This window comes from Cryptomeria japonica, chromosome 1, assembly GCF_030272615.1.
Source record: "Cryptomeria japonica chromosome 1, Sugi_1.0, whole genome shotgun sequence".
NCBI lineage: Eukaryota > Viridiplantae > Streptophyta > Pinopsida > Cupressales > Cupressaceae > Cryptomeria > Cryptomeria japonica.
In genome coordinates, this window is record NC_081405.1 from 692,299,004 (window position 1) to 692,316,702 (window position 17,699).

Genomic DNA, 17,699 nt, shown 5'->3' on the forward strand with positions numbered 1-17,699 from the left:
AAGCTAGGGTTGTTGTTGCACCAAAAGATCGACCTATCAATGCCTGATACAACCACTAGACTTATAGAATCCACAGGAGGTTGTTAAACCATGTCACAAATCCCAACGAGGGATGCTAACCCACTGCCAACAATCCCCCTCCCAGCGTCACTTGTTGCAGCCTGCGTGATTTGAACCTGTGACCAAGCTCTGATACCATTTTTTAAAAGAAAGGGTTGTCATTGCACCAAAAGATCGACCTATCAATGCCCGATAGAACCACTAGACTTATAGAATCCATAGGAGGTTGTTAAACCATGTCACGAATCCCCGCGAGGGATGTTGACCCATTGCCAATAGCAAGAACCTACCACTAAGTTACAAAATGATGCAGTTATTGACACAACAGTACAGGCTAATGTGGCAACAGATGTAGGTTTACCACCACCACCCGAATCCCATCCATGGTTATTGTCACTACTTCTCCCATGAGAAACAACTCAGGCTCAACCTAATGAAGCAGATGAAGAAAGATTGCAAAGGCTTATACCAGGCTTAAGAAGGGTAACTAATGTCCAAAGAAGACCAGTCAATCTACAATAGAATCAGAGACAAGAACAAGAATAAATAAGTGATGATATCTCATATGATGAAACATATATTGAAAGTGAGACAGACTCACATGATTACGAATTTTTATCACTCCGTGACTCTAGCCCACCAGAAAGTGTAATATCAAACAATCAAGTCTTAATGTTATCAGAATCTACTAAAGAAGGGAGTAATGATTTACCCCTAGTGCATTCACACTTGATTTATTGGGGGCAAGAAGGAAAACCAACGCTGGATTGGTTTGAAAACGACGAAGCAATTTAAAAATTTCTAGGAGTCAGAGAGGGATTTCTACAAGGTGGTCATAAAGCAGGGTTTGCTATAGACCTGAATAGAATGGCATACTTTGGAGAAGAAAGTACTTCTGCAATAGAAGATAAGGATCAAACTACCCATAATGACAGGAGTGACTTGGGTAATCTTCCTATGGAAAGAGAAAGTTCAGCATTACTTATAGAGGAAACAGAAGAAGTAAACATAGTAGAAGGGGAGGTTGTACATAACATCCATCTGGCAAAATCACTAAGCAAAGAAGAAAAAGACAGATTCATTCATTTTTAAAACAAAGACCTATCAACTTTTCTTGGTCCTATTCAGACATGCCAAGTTTAGACATTGAATTAGTGTTGCACCACTTACCTTTGATACCGGGAGTTAAACCTTACAAGCAAACATTGAGAAAAATGCATCCAAGTATCCCATTATTGGTTAAAATAAAACTACAAAAGTTGTTGGATGTAGGTTTTATTAGACCTATTGACTATGCGGAATGGATATCTAACTTGGTACCTATGACTAAACCCACAGGGGGCATAAGAATTTGCATGGATTTTTGAGATCTAAACAAAGCTTGTCCTAAGGATGACTTCCCGCTACCCAATATCGACATGATAGTTGACATAATAGCTGGAAATGGGATGCTATCCTTAATGGATGATTTTTTAGGATACAACCAGATCAAAATTGCACCAGAAGATCAACATAAAATGGCCTTTACATGCCCATGGGGAACATACTGCTGGAATGTGATGCCATGTGGTCTCAAAAATGCTGGAGCGACCTATCAAAGAGCCATGACAACATTGTTTCATGACATGATCCACAACATAATGGAAGATTATGTGGATGACATATTAACTAAATCACAAACAAGAGAAAGTCACCTTGCAGTTCTTACACAGATATTTGATCAGTTGGAACAGTATAATGTCAAATTAAACCTGAAGAAGTGTGTGTTTGGCGTAACAATAGGTAAACTATTAGGGTTTATAGTGTCAAATAGAGGAATTGAAATAAACCTTGCCAAGGTCAAGGAAATCATTGATATGCAACCTCCATCAACACTTTAAAAACTCTGAGGGTTACAAGGAAGACTGCAATCCATAAGGAGATTCATAGCACAGTTGGCAGATAAGTGTCACCCATTCTAGCACTTACTCGGGAAAGGAGTTACTTTTAAATGGATAGAACAATGCTAGGAAGCTTTCCAAGCTCTGAAAGATTATCTTTTGAACACACTAGTGTTAATATCTCCTACTCTAGGAAAACCTCTATTGTTATACATATCAACAACAAAGTCATCTCTACGAGCTCTATTGGCATAACATGACAAAAATAAAAAAGAAAGAGTCATTTATTATATAAGTAGGAATCTAATCAGCTATGAGCTTAATTATACCCCCATAGAGCAAGCATGCTTAGCAGTAATCTTTGCATCCCAAAAGCTCAGACATTACATGTTGAGTCATAAGGTACAACTCATTGCACGCTTTGACCCACTCAAGTATCTATTGAGCAGAGAAACATTGACCGGGCGATTGGCTAAGTGGGTTATGATCTTGAGCAAGTTTGATATAGAATACATAGACAGAAAATCCATCAAAGGAAAAATTATAGAAGATCAATTAGCAGAGGCTCCTTTATAAGGTAGTCACTCATTGTTGATAGACTTTCCAGACAAATCCGTGTTTACATTAGCTGCCTCTGTAATGTGGAAATTATATTTTGATGGGTCATATACAAGTCATGGATCTGGAGCAAAGATTCTTTTCATCACCCCTCAAGGGGATGTTATACCTAAGTCATTTAGGATCAATTTCCAATGCATAAATAATATAATTGAATATGAAGCTCTCCTCATAGGGCTTCGTATAGCTGTACAATGGAAAATATAAGAGTTACAAGTTTGGTGATTCGCAGTTGATTGTAAACCAGGTCAATGATGATTACAACAAAAAGGATGACAAACTCATGCCTTATAAGAAGTTGGTCAAAGATTACAAGGAGAACTTCAGCAAAATTACCTTTGAACAGATCCCAAGGATACAAAACAAGGTAGCAAATGCAATGACAACCATAGGATCTCTTCTCAATATGCCTACTAGCGAAACCCAGTTTGAGTTCATCATAGAACAGTTGATGCTAGTGGCATATGAGACTCCCCTATCAGAATATGTATGTGCAATTGTGGGTCCAGAATCACCTTGGTACAATAAAATATATACATATTTACATACTCAATACATGTCACCGTATCTATCCAGAAATCAAAAGAAAACCTTTATTCGTCAGGCATCTAGATACACCATTATAGCTGATACTTTGTATAGAAAGGGTTTCAATGGAACTCTTCTTCAATGTTTGGATGAAAATGAAGCACACCTTGCTTTAAAAGAATTCCATGATGGAATATGTGGGGCTCACCAAAGTGGTCTACCATTGTCAAAGAAATTGTTGAGAACAGGTTATTACTGGCCAACTATGGAAAAGGACGCTTATAAGTATGTACAGAAGTGTAAACAATGCCAAATGCATGGAGACCTTATTCATACACCAGCACAAGATCTTCAACCCATTACATCACCATTGCCATTTTCACAATGGGGATTAGATCTAGTGGGTAAAATCAACCCTACTTCTTCCAATGGGCACAAGTTTATCTTGATAGCCACTGAATACTTTACCAAATGGGTTGAGGCAATTCCTCTTACATACACCACTAGAAAGCAGATATCAAAATTCATGCTCAACTACATTATATGTAGATACGGAGTTCCAATATGCTTTGTTATAGATAATGGACGTCCATTTAAAAACCAGGAAGTGAAAGAGTTGTGTGACAAATTTTACATACAACAGAGATTTGCCATGCCATATAATCCATAGAGTAATGGACAAGCAGAGGCTACAAATAAAACAATATTGAAAATTCTTAAGAAAGTAGTCACTAACATAGGACAAGACTGGCATCTCTAATTAAATCCCGCTCTTTGGGCTTACAAAACAGGAGTACGCACACCTACAGGAGCAACACCATATTCCTTGGTCTATGGTACAGAAGCGATACTCCCCATTGAAATAGAAATACCGTCTCTATGAGTCTCCTTACAGAACATCATATCAGAGGAAGACTATAAAGTAGCAAGGTTACAAGAAATCGAGACCCTTGATGAAAAAAGACAAACAGCGTTCAACCATCTACAAGGATATCAAAACAGACTGAGATGGAGTTATAATAAAAGAGTTCGCCCATGAACTTTTCAAGTGGGAGATCTAGTACTTAAAGAGAATCAAAGGAACCTAGCGGAACAAGAAAGGTTGGAGAAATTCAAACCTAACTGGCTAGGTCCTTTCATTATAACAAGGGTCATAGGCAATGGAGCATATAATTTGGCTACCATGGAGGGAGATCCACTCTCTGACCCTATGAACAACATGCACCTTAAGCAATATTATACCTAAGGGTTGTGTAGTTTAGGTTTTACTTTCCGCATTGCATATCATATCATTTAAAACATTGTATTACATGTAGTTTCTTTTTTTTCAAATGCATCACATTCGCAAAGTTTCTATATTTTAATATAGCAGCATCAATAAAACAAGGAAACTATCCAAATTTATCATTTGTTTGCATTCAAGAGAAACAAGGGTCATCTCCTTTCTTAGATATTCAGACATGAAGTCTTTGAGATCCTAAGGTCATTCATTTTCAACATTACCCTATGATGACGCTTTACTTATGGTTGGGTAGTGATTTCACTATTTGAGACTTGTTAACCCACAATCTATCAATTGCTATATCTCAAACACACAATAAATCTCTAATTCATTCTCAACACCTAGTTGATCATATGACTATGAAAAATCTAAAATTCTGCTTTAGCGTCGTTGTAATTGTCACACCCAAGTAGGTTTCATTACTTACAAAGTCAAGGCAAGAAAAAGAAGAAAAAAAAAAGCTATGCCAAATATCCATCTAAAGGCAAAAGAGCAATGATATATAACTGAAATATCATGTATACAAATGTGATAAAAAATCTTGACTATGGGAACATACAAGTAACTCCATCAGGGCTATCAATGCCTACTATCAATGTAGCAATATTTGACAAATTACAGTCTATAACCTCATCGAAGGTCTCAAGGCTTGCTAGCAGTGAGGCTCCATTCGGGATGCTTTTGAAGTTAGGATAATCCATGTAGCTAGTCACATAGGATGTTAAGGACCTTTAGTGAACACAGGAGCAGGAATTAACTCGTTTACACACACATGGACAAATGAAGATCTAAGTTTCAAGAACCAGTGGGGAAGTTTTTCGCATCTCCATTTGTAAATCCTATTCACTAAGTGTGTTGAGTTGAATGTTCCAAAGGACCTTAAAGATCGATTGACCGCTTATCTATGAAATGTTTTGCACCTCCATTTCAATTGGTGTATTACAAATGCAAAAACAAACATAGTCAACCTTGTTTGAATAGGAAATGCATCTTCATCCTGCATATTGCATTCACATTGTCTCCACATACATTCTGCAGATCATCATGTGATACAGGTCTGCACATTGGGGGCATAACTGAAAAAATCCTAAAAATCATATAAAGTCCTGAAAAAATCCTAAAAATCATATAAAGTCCTGAAAAAATCCTAAAAATCATATAAAGTCCTGAAAAAATCCTAAAAATCATATAAAGTCCTTTGAAAAAATCCAAAAACGTTGAAACATTCAAAATCCAAAAAAAAGTGAAAACCATTGAAATATCAAAAACATTCAAATATGGAAAACATAACAACCAAAAACATCTGCAAAATGTCTTAAAAAAATCAATTCAAAAACATTCAAATATCGCTCCACATAATCCAAAAACATCGAAAAAGCTCTTGGAAAAGAACTAAAAGTCAAAAATCAATCAATCATAAAAACTTGCAATAAAATATCTTGTGAGAAACAAATATCCTAGTAGATATCCAGCAAACACTTCGAATGAAGTTAACAAAGGATACGACTATCCAGTCAAACATCTGCAATCAACTGATCAAATTGTCTTATTAATCGTAACATATCCATATCAAAGTGATCATTATCTTGTCTTAAACAGAAGAGGATACACTCAAAATCAGATAGGTCAGTCTTAAACGGGGTCCGCAACTTTCTGAGATCAAACATTATCAACCATCACATCAAGCAACTGAGAATGAAGGCACAAGGTCAGTATAGCTGCTAAATTTTTTCCGAGTCAGTCTTTATCTTATATCATTTGGTGACAGATATTGTTCCTATGCCAATCAAGGATGTCTACAAGTGACTAGAGGAGCTATGATGGGCATTATTTTTTTCTTTGTTTGTTGTTTATGGTGTGAACCGATGAAACTCTAGGGAAATTGCTCTAGTGGGTGTCTATGATAGGAGCTTCCAGCTATTGGATGTCACACATACCTCGACCCCTAGCGTAATTCCCAGAATGGAGGGTTCACTCCTTGTCTGCTACGTGTTTGTTTCTACAATGAGATATCTTTGCATCTTGGTTCCTTATACCCTGATGTGCTAAGCTTCATTGTTCAATAATAAGGCTCGGTGATGAATATATATTGACACAATAAAATATGTGACACGGGTTCATGATTCATTCAATTTCATTTTTCATCTCATTTTCTTATTGATAGTTTGTTGATTTCTCATCTTTTGTCTAAATCACATTCTTTCTAACATTCTTTCTATCATGAATTTTTCTCTCTATCATCTAACTAACATTTCTTCAAAGTGTATCTGAGTTAAAATTGGTTCAACCATTATCATACAAAAAACATTCATATAGATTCATTTGCATTCATTATAGATTCATTTGCATTCATATTAGATTCATTTGCATTCATATAGATTCATTTGCATTCATATAGATTTCATTAAATATTCATTATAGATTCCATTAAGCATCCATTATAGCGTTCATTGCATTCATGTACTACCACTGCAATCAAAATCATATAGAATCAAATAGATAAGCATCATAAAACTCATAACATTGTATAAGCATATCATATATATATAACTCAAAAATGATAATGTGTGTGAATACAATAAATTTGCTTGAAGGCTCAGATAGCATGATAAAAATAATGTCTCAACCAACACTGCCTCTGTCAGCAGGTGGATCCTGTCCACTAGATCCTGCCCCAGGATGTCGAGGTGGTCCCATAACACCACCACTGCTAATCCATCTTGAATTAGATCTACTCAATCTCCTCCCCATGAATGCACTGAAGCTAGGCTCTCTCTAACCCTCGGAGATGGCTCTCTCATATGACTATCTATAATAAATAGCCTCTTGCGCAGCAGTAAAATACCTATCTACCTAGTTGCACGCATCTGTACCTGCTCTAAAAAGCTGATCAAAGGCATCCATGGTAATCTAAAATCTTTGCACTGCCTCATCTCTCTCCCTCTGGAGATGATCTCTCTCAGCATCAAGGGCACTATAATCTGCACGATAGGGCTCCTGTTCAATATCTCATCTACCAACCTCATCCTCCAAACTCTGGACCCGCGCTCTAAGAGTCTGCAGCTCATCCTCCTCACCAACCTATCCTCTCCCACCTTCAACACTAGGCACATCCTCCAGCTCAGGAATATCCTCATCATCATCTCCACCCTCGCTGCTCAATGACTCAGAAGAATCGTCGATGTCCTCACTGATAATAGACTCGGTGTCTCCACCAATGTCTACATCCTCATCTCCCTCATCTCCCCCACCTCCTCTCTCAGGTCCACCCTCTCCTCCTCCTCTGGCTCCCTCACCTACGTCTATCCTCAACCGCTATCTAGGATGTCGAATATGTTGTGTTGTAATAGGAACAGCAGGATCAGTAAGTGGCACTGGCCCGTGCCTAGCAAACCAAGCATCATACTTTGTCCTCATCCCGGGATCCACTGCACCTCTACCCCAACCCCAGAGTAATGGCTGCAGAGAATCAAACTCAGCAGAAGCAACATGTAGTTGTATGCACACACCCCAATTAGAAACCTCATGAGATACACTAGCAAAGTATGCAGTTACCATAGGTGTCACCTATACCTCATCGAACTATCTGAGAACCTGCCCTGGAAGATACATCTCAATGATCCGTTGGGTCTCAAAGGTCCTACCAATAAGATATCTTGGTCATCGATAGAAAGGCAAGTGCACTCCATCTTCAGGCCAACCGGGGCAATCCAAGTATGGTCTCCAAATAAAATGTTGCAGAATGTCCAACTGATGTCTCCAATACAAGGTGTTCCCGAACCCCTGTGTCTAATACCTATTGTATACCTGAAAGCATAAGGCTCACAGGTTGCAAATCTACATGAATGATAGGCCTAGAAATAGAAATGTGCTCCCACGCCCATGTCTCGAGCAAAGTAACATCACAACTGATAGAACAGTATCCAAGGTACACAATACCATGCATCTGATAGTATAACATGGCTAGAAGACAAGGACCCCAAGCGTACAGTCGACGATGCACAATCATATCATGGAGCACTTTGCCCCATCCAACTGGAAACCCATGAGCTCATCTGTCAAGTATCAGTAAACCACTGACAACACCGCATAAAACAATAGTCAGGTCATCATAGTCTAATCGGGCCCAAGGGATGTCATAACAATCACTGATTTGCAATTCTTGTATCTCACACTCGAAAAGTGTACATGCCATCATCATGGTCATATACAACTCTTTCACCATGAATAGGAATACGCAGTATATGCCATACATTGTCTAAGGTAATGGATGCCTCACTAGTCGGAAGATGAAAAGAACAAGTCTCAAAGTGCCACCGCTCTATCAAAGCTGTAATCATGGCCCTGTTGGTCGTAACCTCGGGCAAATGTAAAACATGATATAGACCAAGTTGTCGAATATGCTCGATCTCCTCATCCGGTAAGTCCGCACGAAGATCTAGTCCACTAGGTCTACTATGTCAGCAGTATAACACTCCAATGTTCTCCTGCAATGAGAAAATGCCCAAAATATTAGATATTGGATCTCGAAAAACTTAAATATTTTCAAACGCATGACAAAAAATTACACATACAACGAATGTGTGATAGTTATGAATAATGCGGAACAATTATGACTCTTGCATGATGTTTGATGCTAATGCGTAATGATATGAGCTCTTGCGTAACAATAAACACTTGTGCAAAAAGATGTACACGAATGCAGCATGTTTAAAGCTAATGCGTAACACTTAAGACACATGCATAGCATTTAGAACGTTTGTGGTACATTAACCACAAATGCGTAAACATCGACAAGTGATTGCGTAACACAATGCAAAAATTGATCATAGAAATTCTTTTTGGAAAGTAGCAAAAAACAGGTAAAAAATCAGGAAAAAATGGGAAAAATACCATGCCACCAGTCCCAGGAGGTCTCTGATATGAACATACTCGGTCAGAAAGGTGCAATCGAGCTCTATAACCAGCCATGATGATCAAATACTCAAAAGAAAGTCACACAAATTGCAGAGAAAACCAAGGAATTACCAAATTGCAAATGAGCAAATGAAAACCTAAAAATCTCTATTTATAGCTCAAAATTAGGTTTTCTTGACACCTCGACGCCCGTGGTCCCTGCCAGCTTCAAATATCTTGTAGCCTACTCCAATGATCTCGAAATTGCACGAAATTTCACACACTTGCTCGTTAAATTGATATCGAAAACATGGTCTCATTTTTTGAATTTTCCGACCACCTTTTCCAGGGGGGCATATTTACACTATATAGCAGTACCAAGGCATACTAGGGCAGAATTTTTCATTTTCTTTGAAACAAAGTCGGTCCGACATTGTCTCAAAGAGGGGCAAATGTAGACACCTAAAAATGTCTCATTGATCATGTACTAATTATTCCTCTAAATTCATTAAATAATTCTTTAATTATTTAATTAAGTTAATTAATCTTATTCTTCTAATTTCATATTTCCTTGTAATCTTACTAATTATTCTCTTTCATATTCTATCATCATTTAATTATTTTAATCATTTTCTAAATATTTATTATTTAATTAATTATGATTAATTCCCTAATTTAAATAATCTTTATTATTTAAAATAAATTAATTATTCAATTTATATCTCTAATCATTCAACCCTTTTCTAAATATTAATTAAATATTTATTATTTAATTAATTATGATTTAATCGTTTAAATTAAATAATCTTTATTATTTAATTAAATTTCATTTCTAAATAATTAAATAGTTTCTTTAAATTATTTAATTAACTAATTAATTCTTCCAATTACATGTGCATGATTTCAAAAACCAAATTGAAAATCAAAGTCAAGTTCTAAATATATTCAAATGCTAAATTGAATTTAAATAAATTCAATTATTTGAATAAATCTCATGCAAAGATTAAATTGAAAATCTAAGTCAAAGTGCAAGCACATGCTAGATTAATTAATTCAATCAATTAATTAATTAAATCATTTTTCTCTTCAACTTCTATTTTCATCTTTCAGTTAGCTTTTTCTAAATTAAACTTTCTTTGTCATCCTCTTTATTTCCTCCAATCATTCTTTTTCTTCCATTAGTCAGCTTTTTCTCAATCAATTGACTCAATTAATCTATTCAATCTATTGAGCTTCGCTCCTACAATCAGCAATTCAACTATCAATTTTTCATTTGAGCTCACGTGAATTCCACCTCTTGATCAATTTGTTCCACCTTTCAATCAATCATCTCCAATTTTCGATAAATTGAGCATCCAATCTCCACTTTCAGTAATCACGAAATTTGAATCTTTGTGTCACTTGCAGGTTACCAGCACAATATCTAAGAGCCATCATACCATAGGGAAGAGAAGAGAAATGGAAGCGATATGCAATCTTGGAATAGGGAGTTTTTATTGATTTGATTTATAATTCTTATTTCTTGATATTGCATTATTTCATTGTCTTGTTTGTTAGATTCTTTGATTAGATAGGGATTTGTGATTTCCCTTTTGATTTCTAATTGATTACTTGTTATTAAGATGAATTTTACATGCATACAAAAATGACCGAAGGGTCATATATGCCTTGACAAACACTATGTACTGGAAGACTAAAAGTGAAAAATTGGTCAAATAGGTAAACAATGCCCGTCAGAGAATGGATAAATTGGTTGATGACATCATTGAACACAGATTTAGAACCATGCTAACACATGCAGATCAGTATTGGAAAGTGTATACTAGGACTATCAAGGCTTTGGGGGAGCATGAAAGATTAAATAAATGACTGCAAGAAGTGATGGACAACGTTGATACCATGACACCTGAAGAGAGAATAGAAGGGACAACATACTTGGAGGAACATGACATATATGTAGATATATTGATAAAAGACCTCTAGGCAATGCATGATGGGAGCACTTCACGAATGCCAACAATCTACAAGGAGGGGGAATTGATATCATTGGAACAATGGCGGAATGAGCTTGTTGGCATCAAGGAGCGAGCCATCTTAGGATTGGATCGGGAGAAAGATTTGGCCCCTCATGTCAACCAAATAATCTTTGAGTTCATTTCATTGCAGGCAGAGATTAAGAAGCAAAACATTGATATCAAGAGCTACAAAGAGGATGATTACATAAATCACTTGGGAATGCTTAATATATTTTTACTTAACTTTGTTAAGAACATACAACCTGGTTATTGATGTTAGGAGGGACGTGACTTTTCGTAAAGATAGTTTTTGTTCTCATATATATGAGAGGTTTTTTTTAAAACAAAAAAGGATTTAAGAAATCGATGTATTATATACTCTGGCAGTTTATGTAACTTTTGAAACTCTATCAATATAATCAGTTGTTTTTCCTTTATGTATGTGATGTGAGTTGTTTATTTCAGTTGGCAGTTGTTATGTGATATTGTCTCATATAAGATAAGGTTGTTTGTATCTTCCTAGTGAAGTTTATTTTCCTATTGCTATTAATTTGAATAAAAGGCCTACTGGTGGATTGTAATTGTTCCTTGTAAGTCTTCCTTGAATGGTCTCTTAAAGTAAGGGTTAAATTCATTCGAGCAAATTATAGCATAAGACTATTAAAATGGATCTTTTTGAGGAAAGTTAACTAACAAATCTACTTGGGGGTGATTTAAAAATTGTCTCATAGAAGCATACATTAAGTCATACTCAAGTAATAGACTTTGTGGCCCAAACAAGAGGAAAGGCATTGATCGTTCATAAACAACAACTTTTTACCATATCAATTACCTTTACTTTAAAGCAATAGGAATAGTTGAGTAGGATATATAGAATCAATTAGCAAAAGTGTATACATATAAATTTCAAGCACAAAGATCGAATAGCTTTCACAACAATAATCTTGAACTCATCTAAAAGTCACCTATCCTAGGAACCTATGCCATTCTAGGATAGGGAAAAATTTAGATCAAGATACTCAATCTTCTATAAAAAGCATTAGTTATCAAAAGTGACTAGTGAATAGGTATACCCGCCTAGGTCTTGCAGAGCCTAAAGTGAGGGAGTTAGTAACCAAATAGGTTCACTCTAGAAGTTGGCCAAGTCAATTGGAGGTTTTGATCATAGGAGTTGGCATTTCCTTAGAACCTATCCAATCTGTTGATTTTAGATCCAACACATAACACCAAATATATGAGGAAAACCCATTATGGGGAAAACCTCAATGAGAAGAGCTGTTAGAATCTATTGCTCTAATCTAACCTCACAATGAAAAATGTATAATTACAAGTTTATGGGCACCAACCCAAAGGAGCACCAACCCCTGACTTTATGATGTTTTGTAACTCTCTGTAGTTATGCACTTTTGATCGCTGACTCTACTACTTACAACAAACTCTTTGTCTCGCCTATAGATATGCTCTCTATCTACAACTCTTTCATCTTTGTCTTCAACAAGAATGCTTCTCTAAAATTCTTTTTAGCCGTTTGTTCTCCTTCTCTCTATTTAGGCTCTCAGTTATCTCTTTTTTCCTTTTCGCGCTTGATCACTCTGTGTGAAATCTCTTTTTGTGTTGCTCACTTACAGTTTTATGCACACAGTCACTTGTTGTGTTATGCACACACTCACAGTTCACTCTTATGCACCCCCTCTCTACACCTCTACACTCTCCCACTCTACACACTTCTAGTCTATGTCGTCAACAACTTATTTGAATGATAGTCTTCTTCTTACTCAAAAAAAATCCTACCATCCATCTGGTTGTACTCTTATCAAGCTATAAAAAGATATGATCTTCCATCTAACTTGTAGACAGTTTGCCACCAGCATTAAATGCACCCTTTCCATCTACCTTAATTCGATCATGTAGAGTCAAAAATTGCATACCCCTTTGTAATTCCACCTACACTTTTGTAGCCACTTTAGTGTCCATTCCCCTATCATTTGAGTAGGTTAATTTAGCCCTTGCATTAGCCTTTTCCCTATCAAGATGCTCAAGACCCCTTTTTTTAGCAATCATCCTTTAGCTTTTGTTTCATGTTAGTGATGAGTTTCTCTTGTTGCTTGTCGCTTTTGAGCATGATTCGTCTGGACACTAGTGTGTCATGAGGTTGTTCATGTTGGGCTTTAGTCCTATGACATCTTAACATTTAAATGTCGGTCTACACATTTCGACAATTGCCACCAATCTTGGTTAGTGGAAATGACTCAGAACCTTCTAAACGGCTCGTTGAACTCTTATTTCTCTCCTATTCTCTCATTTTAAATCCATCTTTTCTCTTCTTCCAACCTCTCTATTTCCTCCATACAATCTCTCTAGTTCACTTGGCTCTCATAGCTCTCTCTCTCTCTCTCTCTCTCTCTCTCTCTCTCTCTCTCTCTCTCTCTCTCTCTCTCTCTCTCTCTCTCTCTCTCTCTCTCTCTCTCACTCTCACACACACACACACACTTGCTACAACAATCTCTAGTTTGCTACAACACTCTCAAGCTCTCACAATAATCTTTTGCAACTCTCTTGGCTTTCTCAATATTCTTGTTAAAATCTTTATATCATTCTATCTATCTTGTATTTGAGCATCTTGGGATTTATTGCATACCCTATCTATTTTATCATTCTAGCTATTTATCTTTTGATCTATCTATCTATCTGGGTTTTCCGTGGAAGTGGAAACACCAAAACAGGGGTCTCACTGAGGAAGACCTCTAAACACAGCCCCCAACATTTTTCCTCTTCTTCATGTGTGCGGGTTTATTATAAATATTTGAACACACAAGGTTTTTCTTGTGTTTTATTAATTTCATCCATATTCATTTCCATTTATATTTATTATCTTCTATTCGTTGTCATATTTCTAACTTCTGGGTTTTGTAGGTTAATCAAAACACAAAGTCAAGATTTCATGTTTCTAAGTCTCTTATGTTCATGGTTCATACGAGACTACAATGCATCACATAAACATTGGCGTGTCGTGCTAGCATCCTTGACCGAGATGCTCAAACTTAGACAAAATACTCCCTTTGTCTGCTCTTTCAATTTCTCCAATTAGAAATATTCACCAGTTTCACTAGTTGGAGATATATGAATGTATGTTGTGAAATTGGATCTCAAGGGAATATGGTTCTTCCCTTTGCAGGGTCACTTTTTTACCATTAAATTTTCGTAAACCCGACATGAACACTTCTTCTGTATTATTATTTTTAAAGCATTCTTTATCATTCCTTTAGTCAATTTTTAAATGATACGTCACTCTTTGACCAACGCATTTATGCATTGTTTCTTTAATATAATTTATTATTTTTTAAATGTATTTGTTATCTTCTTTTATTAGTTCTATTTCTAATTGTATTCAAAGTGCTAATGATGTTCCTTTTCATGCATTTGATGGTAACTTGGCTTTTCCAATGTCACTTTATGCCTTTGATCCCTCTTGTAAAAATTCTTCTGTCTCAGGAGATATTTTCTTGCAAGAGGATGAAATCATTGATACCTTTCTTAATATTAATCTACCTTCTCTTCATTACAATGCACTCTCTTCTAGAGTTTATGTATTAGTGGATGATGAATCTCATCTCACATCTCATCTCCCAAAAGTCAATGATAAGCAAGTTTCTTCAACTAATTCTTAGATACAAGATGTAATTATTCTGTGAATGTCATTGTTGTCTCTCTTACCCCTAATTCTTCAACTAATTCTTCTACAAGTTGTAATGATTCAATGAATGATGTTGTTGTCTCTCATGCCCCTAAAAGGCCTAAGAGACCAATCATTTGTGTCACTACAGCTAGTCCTTCTCCAAAGAAGGTAGTTTATATTTGTGGTGTTCCTTTTAAAATTGACTCATCGGATATTTTTACTAGATGCAAACAATCTAAGGCTCCTTCTCAAAGAATGGTAGCCCACAATTATGACACTTGTAGAAATAAGCAAAATGTTGATCAATTGAATACTTCTTTACCACCTTCTCAACCAGATCTTCCTCAAGCACATAAGCCTTCAGTTAAGTAATCTAGTGATTAAGATCTTATTGAGCAACTTCGTGTTACTCCCGCTAAGATCTCACTTTGGGATTTTCTTTAAATTGCTCCAGTTTATCAAGGTATGCTTCAAGAATCTCTTCACAAGATCTCATTACCTTCTTCTACTAGGCCTCTGGATGTAAATGCATTGATGGGTCATATTTGTGCAGATTTGATGAATATTACATTAGATCCACATGAACTCTTGCCTCTCATAGTAAGAAATCAAGCAAATCCATTAATGATAATCATTTATGTTAATCGTGTCGACATTAGATGCACTCTCATTGATATTGGTTCAGCACTCAATGTTTTTAGTCTAGATCTATTGCCCAAAATCAATGTGGATTCTAATTCTCTTGTTGCATCTTCTATGTTCATCAGTGATTTTGATAATAATGGTAAAACCGCTTTGGGCACTGTTATTTTTCCTATAAAGATTGGATTAGTTTCTATTCCAACTGTGGTGCATGTTATGCCAGGACCTTTATCATACAATCTTCTCTTGGGTAGACCTTGGATTCATGCTTTAGGGGTAGTTAGTTCTACCCTTCATGGTTCTATTAAGTTTGTTGATAAAAATCAGGCAGTTACAATCAAGGTTGATCCTGATACTATGCACTTATGTCAAATCAGAGAAGGTGGTCATGCCTCAGTTACACCTACCTTTCAAAACTATATTCTATCTTTATCTTCTAATATGCCAACAACTATTCCCATGGACCCTCCTAAAGAGGAAACCCATGAGAAGGTTGTCCCAAAACAAGATCCTCCTAAAGTAGAAATTCCTAAGTCTACTCCCACTCCATCCCCTTCCTCTCAATCAAATGCATTTATTGGTGATGATTGGGTTTCTTAGACTTTGCAAGATCTTTCATTGGACAATATAAAGTCAACCATATCTAACTTAACTTTCCAAAAGTATCATTCACACCCACTATCAAAGATGATTATTCTTCTATATCACAAGATCACGTGAACACCATTGGCTACACTATTAATGGTGATCCTCCCCCTTTAGATGAGTTGCAATCACGTTATGGTCTAGGGTTCAATATTTCTTCCAAGTATGGATACAAATGAAATGGTCTTGGACGCATGGGTCAAAGAGTTAAGGTCCCTTTAGAATCAAAAGTATACTCTTTTATAGTAGGTTTAGGTTACAAAGCTTCTCCCTTATCTTCATCCCCTCTGTGCATACCATCAAGTGCTTGACCATTCCAAGTGCATACACTCTTTCTATGTATATGATCAAGTGTTTGGCCATTCCACAAGTGAATGTAAGGCCTTGACGGAAAAGATACAACAACTTCATCAATCAGGTGTCATTAATTCTTCATCTATTGGTGCATCTCCTTCTTCTTTGCACAACAAATGATATCGAGGTTTACCTCTATCCTATTCTTTTACGCATTCCATTTATTTATGCATTCTTATCATATCTCTTTTTCACCCACAGAGGTGAATGTCTATCTCTCACCTATTGCGGTGACTATCTTTTTGTCACCCAATGTGGCAAGTATCTTTTCTATTTGTGGCTCTTATCAAAATCAATCTTCTATAGTGGCCTCCCTCCACAAGGTTGGTCCTATATAGAATCTATTTATCTCTATCACTAGTGGCTTTCCTTCATATCAAGGTTGGTTCTTCTTATCTATATTAGTAATGTCTTTCCTTCATAGCAAGGTTGGTTCTACTTATCTCTTGGTAGTGGATTTCCTTCATAGCAAGGTTGGTGCTACTAATCTTTGATCACCTGGTATAACACAACTTTCTAGATTGTGATCTATATTTTTAATCATTACCATCTACATGATCGCTAGCTACAGAGCAAGCTAGTGTTTGGGTCATTTACTATCTCTAAGACATCGATTGCTTCTTTGACTTTTGGGTGCATTCTTCCTTGAGGAAATTGATCCTTGCATTCTTCTCTCCTTTTAAGATTTCCTCTATGTATGATTTCTTGTATTTTGGGGACAACATATAGTATTGCGACAATCTTTGATATCGAGGTCTCTTTCACTTTGTTGACTCAAAACTTTTGGTTTGCTTGTTATGTGCTTTCATGTGTGTGTTATCCATGTTCTTATCTATATATCTATATAGTTATCATGATCTAACCCCATCATCTTGGGTTTTCACTTTCTAACCTTGTCTTGTGCAGATTTTTCTATCTAATGCATTTGTTTTGTAGGTCAACTTGGGGGCATACTTCCTTGACCCGAAGATCTTTCTTCTTCCTCTATAGTATCCTTTTTCCATCATGATGTTATTTTATGTTTAGTAGATTTCTTTTAGCATGCATATTCATGTTGATTCATAAGCCCACTAAAGTGGGGGCAAAATATAAAGTCAAAAATT